The sequence below is a fragment of the Coptis chinensis genome, chromosome 3, assembly GCF_015680905.1.
Source record: "Coptis chinensis isolate HL-2020 chromosome 3, ASM1568090v1, whole genome shotgun sequence".
Classification (NCBI taxonomy): domain Eukaryota; kingdom Viridiplantae; phylum Streptophyta; class Magnoliopsida; order Ranunculales; family Ranunculaceae; genus Coptis; species Coptis chinensis.
Window position 1 is genome coordinate 98595970 of NC_141458.1, and position 14362 is coordinate 98610331.

Consider the following 14362-nt stretch of genomic DNA (forward strand, 5'->3'; position numbering starts at 1 on the left):
ACTGGAAACATATGCTTGTGCAAGAGGGGTAGGAGCCGTTCTGATGCAAAATGGTCGACCGATTGCATTTTTTAGCAAAGCATTAGGTCCTAAAGCCCTTGGTTTTTCGACTTATGAGAAGGAACTACTAGCTATAGTCATGGCAGTCACTAAATGGAGGGCTTACCTTTATGGCCACCACTTCATCATCAATACAGACCAACAAAGCATCAAGTACTTCATGGAACAGCGCATTACTACTCTTATGCAACAAAGATGGCTCACTAAACTATTAGGTTTTGATTACGACATACGATATAAACAAGGTAAGGAAAATAGGGTGGCAGATGCCTTATCAAGAGTGGTAGATGAACATGGCACCTGTCAAGCTATCATGGTAGTCCAACCTCAGTGGATGAAGGAAGTAATATTCAGCTATGCCCAAGACAATGCAAGATAACATCCGATCTCTCAACTCCATGCTCACACCCAATGGAGTTAACAATTATTCATACTCTTCAGGCCTAGTAAGATACAAGAGCAGATTGTACATTGGGAGGGACCAAAATTTGAGACAGCGATTGTTGCAGACTATTCATGCGACATCCGTGGGTGGACACTCAGGTATACAAGGAAGTTATCAAAGAGCCAAGACTTACTTTTACCGGCGGGGGTTAAAGAAGGATATATTAGAATTTGTCGGCACTGCGATGCTTGCCAAAGAAACAAAGGAGAACATGTATTTCCAGTTGGACTCCTCCAACCACTACCTGTACCTACTCAAGCTTGGCAACACATCACCATGGATTTCATCGAAGGGCTACCCAAATCGACGGCAAGGATGTAGTGATGGTGGTCGTGGATAGACTCACAAAGTATAGCCACTTCATCGGCCTCGACCATCCTTACATGCCCAAAGACAAGAAGCGCAATTATTCCTCTCTCATATCTACAAGTTACATGGCCTACCTGGCCCATAACCTCTGATAGAGACAAGGTGTTCACTAGTTCCTTTTGGCAAGAATTGTTCAAAGCCTTAGGTACATCTATCAACTCAGCACTGCCTATCATCCCCAAATTGATGGCCGGACAGAACGCACAAATGCTTGCTTAGAAAACTATCTCAGATGTATGGTGAGTAACAAGCCCACAAACTGGTTCAAATGGTTGCACTTAGCGGAGTGGTGGTTCAATACAAATTTCCACACAAGCCTCAAAATGTCCCCTTTTCAGGCCTTGTATGGTTACTCTCCCCCGCACCCTGCTTTCCCGAGTGAAGTTACCACTTCAATCGCCGCGGTAGAAGAGTACTTGAAACACCGAAATGGGATGTTGGATATAGTTAAAGAGGGGTTGCACAAAGCACAAGAACGCATGAAGTGGTACGCAGACAAGAAAAGGACAGAAAGATCTTTTGAGTTAGGTGATTGGGTATATTTAAAACTGCAACCATATCGACAAACTTCAGTGACTATAAGAAAAAACTTGAAGTTGTTGGCCAAGTTTTACGGGCCATTTAGAGTGTTAGAAAAAGTGGGTGTTATAGCCTACAAGCTGGAACTACCTACAGGATCGAAGATTCACCCTGTGTTTCATGTGTCGCAGCTGAAAAAGAAATTAGGGACTTCAGTGATTCCCATGCCCAGTTTACCCATGGTAGATCAAGGTGGACAGATGTTAGTTGAACCAATTGCCATTTTGAGTCGCAGAATGATCCCTCGCAACAATCAAGCAGTTAGTCAAGTACTTATTCAATGGTCTAACACTGTTCCGAAAGATGCAACTTGGGAGGACTGGTCGCACATCGCAAATTTTTTCTAAACTCCATCCTTGAGGACAAGGATGTTTGAATGGGGAAGGTATTGTCATATCCCATGGGTATGACAAGTGTCTCTTATTATTAGAACTTTGTGTTTAGTCTATATTAGCTTAATCTCATATTAGATTAAAAGTAGGACAGCTGATTTTTTGAGGAAGTTTCCTGGATGTTAGAGTTAGTCAATGTTGTACTAAGGTAGTCATATATAGAGAGTGAGTGAGCGGCTGTAAAGAGAAAGAAAAAAGAGAAATTAAAAGAAAAACAGGCTCTCGTTTCAGAGAAACAGAGATTTCTTTCCATAGTTATAATCAGTTTGTGCAGTAGTGTGTTAGAATATAACAAGGACCAAGACAAGCGGAGGGAACCCTAGATCCTGTTGAGACAGAGAAAGAGGAATAAATCTCCTGCGAGCTTCCTCGATAAAGAAAGGAAAGCAGGTAGCCGCCCATGGCAGTCTTGTTTGTGGGTGTATGATCTAATCCTATACCCGCTGGAGGTTCATGAAGAAAGACCCGTAGGGGGTCCTTCACTTACTTGTGTGAGCCCCCGCCTGCTCATGCTCCTTACCAAGAACCCGGCGCTTGGCCGGAACACACCATAGGTTGTCCCAACCCAGTCCTTAGGGTTGGCTCTTCACAGTTCTCCCTTTCCCACCAATGTAGTGAGTGTCTTTATAGCTATGTCCGCCATGTCTGTTCCCGAATATCCTATCGGAGATCTCCTGTTTCCGATTCTCTCTCCTATGTCTCTCGATGCGTCTTCATTAAAGTAAAAAACAAATATTGAAGACATTTGGTTGGTGGGCGCGAAGTAGAATTTGAAAGTTAGGTTGTTTTTTTTAAGGAGAAGAAGAAGAAGTGGAGGACTGGGTAGTTGAGATTGGAACAATGGAGAAGCTAGCAAAGACCGAGACTCCAGCCGTGGTTCAAGTTTTAATTCCTTCAATTCAATATGATTATTTGTTGTTGATTATGTTGTACTCTCCCATGAACTTGTCGATAGTTTGTTAATTTGTTTTGGATTTCCTTGGTAGATCAAAGAACTGATTTAATTTGAGGTGTTAAGGTGTCGTCTCGCTTGGTCTGATCTGGTCTGTTGCAATTTTTGCTCTTCTTTTTCGTCTTTTGGTTTGTTTGCACGGATTTTAGCTTTTGAATGATTTGAATATGTGCTTAATTCATGTTCCTCCAAATAATTTTAATTAATGTTCCTTAAGATGGTTTTTATTCAAGATTAAGTTTATATTTGTGAATGGAAAATCTTACATTCCATATTGGAACAATGAGTATGTATGTATAAGCTAATGTTAGTGCAATGTCACACCCCGATTCGGCTGCATTCGAAAAACATTATTTGTTCCCCGACTCTTGATCTCAGAGGTGTGGCCGACGACTCTCAACTTCCAAAACCCATAAACGCAGTTTAAATATGCGGATAATTAAAACCAAGTAAAAATTTTAACTTAAACAAAAGTCATCTTCATTACCAAAACAATTTACAAATGAAAATGCAAATAACCTTATCTCAACTGAAAATCTATATCACCTCGAGGAAAACAAAACTTATCCCGAGATCTGATGCTAACGCAAAACCACAAGCAAAACCAATCTTCTCCATCACTAAACCTGTCAAGACTTATCAACTATGTTCATTTATCGAACACACCGATAAGCAAACATGCAAATCGGGTCAGCATTATAAACAATCTTTGGTGTGAGTAGCCCTAAAACAACATATACTTATACAAATATAAACACAATCCACAAGGCGCTTAGTTCCTCCCCGAGGCTTTTAACTTTCAACGACAAATACAACATCCTTAAGAATAATAATTAAGGCGGGTAGTTCCTCCACCGAAGCCTTAACTTCTCACTAACCACACAACAAACTATACACATAATAAATAAGGCATGTAGTTCCTCCATCGAGTATTTAGGTTCAACTAAACAAATAACCAAACAAACATATTATATACGTACCTCATTTCATGCTCAATCACAGAGTGGGTCGTCTCTGCCCAAGTAATTAGTTTGACCCACCCTTCTGCAAAACCATATATAATCATCTATCTACATATACATCATTAACAAACATATTACCATAATTATATTAATTAAGGTTTTCTTTGCGTGTCCCTAAAATCACGTCGTATCTATGTCTTACCTAGTTTCCCTGGCTACCACAATCGCTACCCAACGCCGAACATGTACATCCACATGCCTCCCTTACATAATGAGCCACTCCGTGTGTAACCACCTCGAAATGGATGCGCGACACCGGGTAAATCCTCACACGGAAGCCAAATCTATGTAAGCACCGCCACTATTCGGCATAAAATATTATGCATCATCGTTCTATTTTGCGAACGGAATAATCAAGCCACTATTCGCTACACTGGAGGGCCATTCAGCTTTTACTGAACGCCGGAAGGGCAAGGGCCATTCAGATTAATCAAACGCCGGGAGGGCCAATCACATGAGTTGTGGTAGTCGGGTTCTAGGATTTTCGTTCACGTAATTTATTCAGGTGTCATACATTAATGACTCATAAACATTTCTACTATATCAATGCAGGTCAATTACCTTATTGCACTAAGCCATAATATCTAGAAACATCTCAATTATATCTCATAGTCACTTTCATTCTTTCACGTGCCAATATATTATTGCACTACACCACACTCCGTGGGCAAATATTCACCAATACTATATTAGCATCTCACATATAAAATAATGGAGTGTATATACATTTCTCCAAGATATTGCATTAATATAAATATCCCAAATATTATCTCATGTCACAATGCTTCAACGTATCACATACATTTTTTATTATAACGTATTAGGAATATAATGTCTCCTAACATCTCAATATCGTCAACGTGTCAAAATACACAACATCAAGGTCAAATCTTTCTTAGATAATGACCACCAAATTATCTGAAGCTTCCACAAAGATTTTATTACTATATGTGTCCATATAATATACACATAAAACGTAGCACAAATAAACAGTCCACACTCCACAATCAAAGCCCAATATATATGTTTTACACACTACTCACGTCAAATCTAAATTAGATAATGACCAACCAAGTTATACAATCTCAACACTATTTTATTACTATATTTATCCATATAATCAAATATGTGAAAAAACTGGAAAAGTCAACATTCCACAGTCAAAGGTCAACGGTCAAAGCCAAAAGGTCATGGTCAAAGTCAAACTGTCATCGTCAAAGTCAAACTGTCGTTTCCATGTTCGACAGGTTCATGGTCATAGCCATGGTTCATGGCTAAGGTCAATGGTGCATGGCTCATGGGCTCATGACCAAGGTAACAGTTCGGACCCAACTGGCTAAGCCCAAACCTTAGAACCCGAAAGTCTAAAACCAACTTATTAATTCTACCCAACCCAAATGGGATCTATATTAAATTATATGGACTGGCCCAAGCAATATTAGAAACTGGCCCAAAACAGTTAAGTGGTTCGGTCCAAAAATTGAACTGAAACCAGCCCAATCAAAACAAAATAGAACTGGTCAAAAAAATACAAGTGGGTTCAAATAAAATAAAACAAAGAGAATTGTCCCAAAACTTAACTTAAACTGGGCCCAATCTAAACCAAAACTGGTCCACAACTTAATCCAAACCGGCCCAAATGAACTAGTTAGCTTTCGGCCCAAATAACTTAATGAAATCGGGCCCAAACAAAAATATTAGAAACTTAGTTTTGGCCCATAGAACTAAACTAACAAAGGCCCAACAAAAAGGCCCAACTAAGATGAAACGATGTCATCTTCTTCTTCCAAAGAACTCCACCACCAAAACCGACCACCACAATCGGCCACCACTCCTCACTTCATCAAATCGGTTATTCCACAAATCGAAAACCCACCAACATTAACAAAGCCAAAAATCCCAACTCTTAACTCCACCATCTCCTCCAAATCTAGATCTAAAATAAATTTCGGCCACCATTGATGGAGCTTGAGCTTCAATCGACAGCCCCTCATCATCCACCAATACCCCAACAACCAATCATCCATCCACCACACAAATCAACCCATAAAACAGTTAACACATCAAAAACATAACGGTTCAAAAAAAACAGCTCATGCGGCGCCATTGATGCGGATTCCAAATTCAATGCCGACAACACAAGCTTAAATCGATATCCCCACCTCCATCAATCAATCCCATAACAACATACCCAACGGTTTAACAAAGATTCAAGCCTTTAACGAAGATTCAAGCCATGGGCGACCATCGTTTGTTTGGGCTCACGCCCCATTAACGGGCCCAAATCAAACTTTTGACAGTTTCATCTCAGTTTTCCGAGTTTCAATAGGTTTAACAGTTAAATTCAAATCCGAAATTCAATAAAGTTTAATAAAACGGATGGCACGAAGTCCAATACAACGGATAATAAATAGTATCAATACACATAAAACCATAAGTTCGGTGAAATAGCAAAATAGCTACTCACCTGTATGAACAGTTTCTACGAATTTCTCCGAGTCCGAGCCATCGCGCTCCACCCTCCAAAAATCCAGCTTTCATCTCTGCCTCCATTTTCATTATTTTATTTTTCTCTGAACCCTATTTTCTAGAAAAATGTGTTTATATACTTGGGTCCGAAACCCAAGCCCAACACCGACTCGGGCCCAAAAACCAGGCCCACGTATAATCCGACGAATTTTTAAAATAAATAATTTAATTAATTAATAAATAGAAAAATATGTATTTAAAAATACGGGCGTTACAGCTATACACATCTCAAAAGAATCTCGTCCCGAGATTCGGAAGTAAAGCTATACGAACAAAACGTTGGTTATTAACTTAGAACATATACAAGAATGCACATTGATTAAACTTAAGCAAGATAACATTGGTATTAATTATTTTAAATTAATTCCAGAATATATGTCCTCATGCCATTACAAAATCTATTACAGTTTAACTGTCTATATTAAAACAAATTATTACTGTCACTTAAATACAAGATAAATATATCATATCTTTTTAGCATGCAATTTCTTGACAAGTAGCAAACTCTACGAAAAAATATTCTACTTAAATTAATCACTAATATGGGGTAAGTTCATCCCTGCCTAAGATATTATGGAGTTTTCATTATCATGCACCAAAGAAAAATTTGTGCCCTAATACACTCAAAATAAAAATCACTCATGCCATTGATACTACAATAAAACTTTATATTTACTTTAGTCATGCTCTCAGAAATATTAAATTTAAAACAACTCTTGAATCCTAATTCATGCTTGCAACTTGATCAAATATAGCACGTATCCAAAAATAATTTTTCATATTCATCTATCAAAACCATATAGACTGAAACAAAACAATTAAGAATAAATACTCGACGCTCATTGCTATTATTATTATTACTAATTATTTTAAACGGTGAGAAGATTCAAAAATTAACCTCCATATACAATGACAATTAACATAAGACTTGCTACCGTATAACACGAATTTTAAAAATTTTAGGATAATATAAACTCACTTCTAATATATCACCCATAACAAGTTACATTCTCACGGTAATATTTATGAACCATAAATCAAGGCATATATTTAAGAATGCTCAAATATGCATAAATTAATGTGAAACTAATTTAACAATATTAATCTATCATGTCATAATTTATCGGCACGAAGCACACTTATAAGACAAAATAAAAATCCGTTTGTTGTTGAAATACGATCATCATTATATTAGGACATCCTCTACATAAATTCCAATATAGTTTAAAAATAACAATTATCACCATTATTTTAATTAATCATTAATAACGTAACCCTAAGAAAACAACCTACGCATGCATGTTTTCTTGGTAAAACAATATTATAATCATATATACACGGTAATAGTTCATCTATATACAATAATATAAGAAAGCGTGTATACGCAAGTATACACATCTCAAAAAGAATACACGTGTATACGCAGGTATACACATCTCAAAAAAATACACGTATATTTTATTTATTATACTTTCTATTTGTAATTAATCACCTCTAACAGATTAATCTCTTATACTTTAAAATACTATTCCTCCATTAACGTGTACGAGTGAGGCGAGATAGTTCCTCCAACACCGAGGCAATTAGTTCCTTACTCAGTACGTCACAAAGCCATCAGATAATACAACTCATTCAATATAGATCAAAATATCTTATAGTTTCTTGAACAATAACATAACACTCAAACACAAAGTTCACAAACATGTTATTGCACTTAATCCATAATCCATGTAAAAATGAACACAAACAATAAAACAATATTATAACAGCACACATCATTTTGATCAAATCCATTAATAATTAACATATTACACATATAACCACTCATCATATGATAAGGAAAAATAAAAGCATTTCATATGCACTCCACAAGAGTAACTAATATAAATATACACATTACACGTACAAACAAATCAAGAAAAATATTGACTCTCTTTATTTCTATATCTCTTTCATTTTCTTTGTAAAAACAAAACAACTAGCGGAAATAGTTTTGAAAATAATACTTCTTAAACACTACCCATAAACCATTATCCGAGAATCACCTAGACTCACCCTAGTCTAAGCTAACCAAATGCTCGATATTAAATCAATCACACACTCAATTTCGACAATCTGAAAACATTATTTGTTCCCGACTCTTCGATCTCCGAGGTGTGACGACTCTCAACTTCCAAAACCCATAAACAGCGGTTTAAATATCGCGGATAATTAAAACCAATAAAAATTTTAACTTAAACAAAAGTCATCTTCATTACCAAAACAATTTACAAATGAAAATGCAAATAACCTTATCTCAACCAAAAATCTATATCACCTCAAGGGAAAACAAAACTTATCCTGAGATGCAATGCTAACGAAAACCACAAGCAGCAACCAATCTTCTCCATCACTAAACCTGTCAAGACTTATCAACTATGTTCATTTAATGAACACACCCGATAAACAAACATGCAAATCGGTCAACATTATAAACAATCTTTGGTGTGAGTAGCCCTAAAAACAACATATACTTATACAAATATAAACACAATCCACAAGGCAGTTAGTTCCTCCACCGAGGCGCCTTAACTTTCAACGACAAATACAACATCCTTAAGAATAATAATTAAGGCAGGTAGTTCCTCCACTGAGGCGCCTTAACTTCCCACTAACCACACAACAAACTATACACATAATAAATAAGGCATGTAGTTCCTCCATCGAGGCGCCTTAGGTTCAACTAAACAAATAACCAAACAAACATATTATATACATTACCTCATTTCATGCTCAATCACAGAGTGGGTCGTCTCTGCCCAAGTAATTAGTTTGACCCACCCTTCTGCAAAACCATATATAATCATCTATCTACATATACATCATTAACAAACATATTACCATAATTATATTAATTAAGGTTTTCTTTGCGTGTCCCTAAAATCCGTCCTTATCTATGTCTTACCTAGTTTCCCTGGCTACCACAATCGCTACCCAACGCCGAACATGTACATCCACATGCCTCCCTTACATAATGAGCCACTCCGTGCGTAACCACCCTGAGCGGGATGCCGCACACCAGGTAAATCCTCACACGGAAGCCAAATCTATGTAAGCACTGCCACTATTCGCATAAAATATTAGGCGATCATCGTTCTATTTTGCGAACGGAATAATCAAGCCACTATTCGGCTACGCCAGGAGGGCCATTCAGCTTTACTGAAACGCCAGAAGGGCCGCCCGAAGGCCATTCAGATTAACTGAAACGCCAGGAGGGCCAATCACATGAGTTGTGGTAGTCAGGTTCTAGGATTTTCGTTACGTAATTTATTCAGGTGTCATACATTAATGACTCATAAGCATTTCTACTATATCACGTGCAGGTCAATTACCTTATTGCACTAAGCCATAATATCTAGAAACATCTCAATTATATCTCATAGTCACTTTCATTCTTTCACGTGCCAATATATTATTGCACTACACCACACTCCCGTGGGCAAATATTCACTAATACTATATTAGCATCTCACATATAAAATAATGGAGTGTATATACATTTCTCCAAGATATTGCATTAATATAAATATCCCAGCATATTATCTCATGTCACAATGCTTCAACGTATCACATACATTTTTATTATAACGTATTAGGAATATAATGTCTCCTAACATCTCAATATCGTCACGTGTCAAAAATACACAACATCAAGGTCAAATCTTTCTTAGATAATGACCACCAAATTATACAAGCTTCCACAGCATTTTATTACTATATGTGTCCATATAATATACACATAAAACGTAGCACAAATAAACAGTCCACAGTCCACAATCAAAGCCCAATATATATATGCTTTACACACTACTCACGTCAAATCTAAATTAGATAATGACCAACCAAGTTATACAATCTCAACACTATTTTATTACTATATTTATCCATATAATCAAATATGTGAAAAAACTGGAAAAGTCAACATTCCACAGTCAAAGGTCAACGGTCAAAGTCAAACTGTCATCGTCAAAGTCAAACTGTCGTTTCCATGTTCGACAGGTTCATGGTCATAGCCATGGTTCATGGCTAAGGTCAATGGTGCATGGCTCATGGGCTCATGACCAAGGTAATAGTTAGGACCCAACTGGCTAAGCCCAAACCTTAGAACCCGAAAGTCTAAAACCAACTTATTAATTCTACCCAACCCAAATGGGATCTATATTAAATTATATGGACTGGCCCAAGCAATATTAGAAACTGGCCCAAAACAGTTAAGTGGTTCGGTCCAAAAATTGAACTGAAACCAGCCCAATCAAAACAAAATAGAATCGGTCAAAAAATACAAGTGGGTTCAAATTTCAAAATAAAACAAAGAGAATCTGTCCCAAAACTTAACTTAAATCGGGCCCAATCTAAACCAAAACTGGTCCACAACTTAATCCAAACCGCCCAAATGAACTAGTTAGCTTTCGCCCAAATAACTTAATGAAATCGGGCCCAAACAAAAATATTAGAAACTTAGTTTTGGCCCATAGAACTAAACTAACAAAGGCCCAACAAAAGGCCCAACTAAGATGAACAAAGGTCTTCTTCTTCCTCCAAAGAACTCCACCACCAAAACCGACCACCACAATCGGCCACCACTCCTCACTTAATCAAATCGGTTATGCCACAAATCGAAAACCCACCAACATTAACAAAGCCAAAAATCCCAACTCTTAACTCCACCATCTCCTCCAAATCTAGATCTAAAATAAATTTCAGCCACCATTGATGGAGCTTCGAGCTTCAATCGACAACCCTCATCACCCACCAATACCCCAACAACCAATCATCCATCCACCACACAAATCAACCCATAAAACAGTTAACACATCAAAACATAACGGTTCAATAAAAAAACAGCTCATGCGGCGCCATTGATGCGGATTCCAGCCTCAATGTACCCGACAACACAAGCTTAAATCGATATCCCCACCTCCATCAATCAATCCCATAACAACATACACAATGTTTAACAAAGATTCAAGCCTTTAACAACATTCAAGCCATGGATCTACCATCGCTTGTTTTTTGGGCTCCGCGCCCATTAACGGGCCCAAATCAAACTTTGATGGTTTCATCTCGTTTTCGAAGTTTCAAACTGTTTTTAATGCTTAAATTCAAATCCAAATTCAATAAAGTTTAATAAAACGGATGGCACGAAGTCCAATACAACGGATAATAAACGATATCAATACACATAAAACCATAAGTTCGGTGAAATAGCAAAATAACTACTCACCAGATGAACGGCTCCTACACAATTTCTCCGAGTCCGAGCCATCGCTCCACACCCTCCGTAAATCCAAATTTTCATCTCTGCCTCCATTTTCATTATTTTATTTTTCTCTGAACCCTATTTTCTAGAAAAATGTGTTTATATACTTGGGTCCGAAACCCAAGCCCAACACCGACTCGGGCCCAAAAACCAGGCCCACGTATCCCGAGTCCAATCCGACGAATTTTTAAAATAAATAATTTAATTAATTAATAAATAGAAAAATACGTATTTAAAAATACGGGCGTTACATGCAAGCTATGTACTGGTGCTGCTTAAGCAAGAGCTGTATCTTTTTTTTCTGTACATTTTCTTTCGAATGTGAGCACCTTGATGTTTAGTGGTCATTATTTGTTTTTACCATTAATTGATAGTATGGTTGATACAACGTTATTCCCTACGCATTTATATCTTTTGGCTTTTGAAAATTCAACTTTTTAATCTCTATATACTTTTTTTTGTGTTTAATTGAATTGCTGACAAAAACTTGATGGAGAAGGGAATTATTCTAATAGTTTTTCGTAATATGTTCAAGGGGATAAGGCTTCAAAGTGGAAGTTGGTGTTCTATCACATTGCTTGCATTGACTCATCGAAGGTTTATTTTCTAACCTTTTTCTTAGTCCATTCGAATTGTTTGTTGTTGTTTAGTCTATATAGTGAAACTTGCTCTAATCTCATAAGGTTCTGAGAAGAATCTCAAGTACATATCTATAATTAACCTGTTGGAATGAATTATTCAATGATTTTTTCTCTCTCTTTATAGTGTATTGATCAGTTCCTCTTTAGTTACAACCTGCTGGTTCTGGTATCTTGTAATTTCAATTACTTATTTGGACTTTTAAGGCTTATGGGTACTTGATTAGTGGAGTCTACTCACTGAAGTGATTTCTTATTTTTCTTTGTGTAGTTACTAAATTGGATGGAAGTTGGGATTTTCAGCAACAAGGCTTTCTGATGGTTATTCAGACTTCAAAATGAGCTTTGTACATCATAGAGGAGTAAATAAAAAAGTTGTTGACACTGTTTTTCTTTTTCTTCCAGTAATTGAAATGAGAAACCCGAGCACAAATTTATATGCAATCTTTCCTAAAAAAATCGCTTGTTGAGCGCTATACTATTTTTTGAGGAAATCAAGGCCACTTAGCTGCCGCCTTGTTTTGTTGCACATGATGTAAACTCCTTATCCTTTTATATTATTCTACAATGCAAAAATTTCTTCTAGTCATAGTGATTAAATATTATTGCAAATATTCATATTACTACTTGTTTATGGTCCAATTTTATCGTTCTATAAGTTAAGTTTTTGTTATCTTTCAGGAGAAAAGGGAAGGGTTGGGTGCTACTTGTGCAAAAAAAGTGGTAGAATACCAATTTTGGTAACCTGAGAAGAAATTCTTCCAAAAGACTTCCGTTTCTTTATTTTATCTTTCTTTCAGTCCTATATATATTTTGGCAACATACAAACTAACGTTCTTTTTTTTTATTAAATTTTCAGACAAATAAACTTTTCCTTATGAAGACCCGCATATCTTCTGATATTAGGTCAAGTTCTAATCAAGTGTGTTCACTTCTCCAAGATAGTAGGGCTGACAACGCTCAAGATGTATATCATAAACGTGTGGATATGAGGACTTGGGATTGGGATGTTAAATTTTGATTTTATGGAGTACATTTTTGACTATCCAAAATTTTGGATGTCTTTTTGCAATGGATTAGGATATTAGAATTGAAATGCTGTTTTGGATGAGTGATTTCTAATATATGTATTGATTCTTCATTTTTTGGACAACTTATACCACATGTGGTTTATTTACTAGTTTACAGTGCAGCTTAAAATCATATTTTGATTATTTTTTTGTCATGGTTTTAACTGAATTGTACTCAAAACATCACCTTTTGTCATTGTTTTGATTATAATTATTACTGTTTCACCATAAACGTCACAAAAGACTGGTTTTATGGTGACTGTTTTTAAGTTTTTGTCACTGTTTTTTTTTTGGTAGGCAAGCTTCTCTTGAAAAACTATTTGTGGCGGTTTTGGGAAAAAAATAAATGACCCCACTCCATCACGGTTTTGGAAAAAAAAACGACAACAAAAGTCTTTTGTTTTGTCACTGTTTATAATAGTTATATAAAGCCTTTTTTCTTGTAGTGAAAGGAAATGACTTGTATTGAAATTATGACTTAAATGGAATTAATGAAGTAAAACTTGGTTTTGAATAAAAAGCATTGAGTAGAGATTGCAAAAAACACAAGAGCTTGAATAAAAACTTGTATTGAAGAACGTGAATAACAACTTGAATTGAAAACTTGATAAAGAACAAAAAAGAAAATAAAGCAAATAAAAACTTGAAAGTAAAGGACTTGGAATGAAAAACTATACTACTCCTACATGACCATAGATTAAGTCTAGGTGCTCTATCTCCTCTCACTTTTTGGTTTATATACTACACCTTTTCCAAGTTATAGATTTGCCCTCCTCCCTTAGATTTAAGCCACCTCATGAGTTTGCTTTATGCTTTCTCTAGATGCAAGACACCTCATGAGTTATTTTTTTCCTTTATTTTTTATGTTTTTTACTTTTGCTTTTGGTTTTCTTCTTGAGCAAGCTTTGGTTATGCAAGGCTACTTTTGAGTCAAGGCCATAAACTTCAATATTTTGGGTTTGGGTCATTGACCGTTGATTTTGACTTTGACTTTAACTTTTCAGCAT

At 36.4% G+C, this 14362-nt stretch overlaps 1 long non-coding RNA gene across 1 annotated transcript; it reads left to right on the forward strand.

The window, feature by feature from the left end:
• Positions 1-1995: 1995 nt before the first annotated feature.
• Positions 1996-13428, forward strand: LOC147512031 (uncharacterized). The gene is made up of 5 exons (XR_015217125.1): positions 1996-3114; positions 11906-12244; positions 12557-12820; positions 12967-13025; positions 13145-13428. It is a non-coding gene; the product is annotated as an uncharacterized LOC147512031 (long non-coding RNA).
• The last annotated feature ends 934 nt before the right edge of the window (positions 13429-14362 follow it).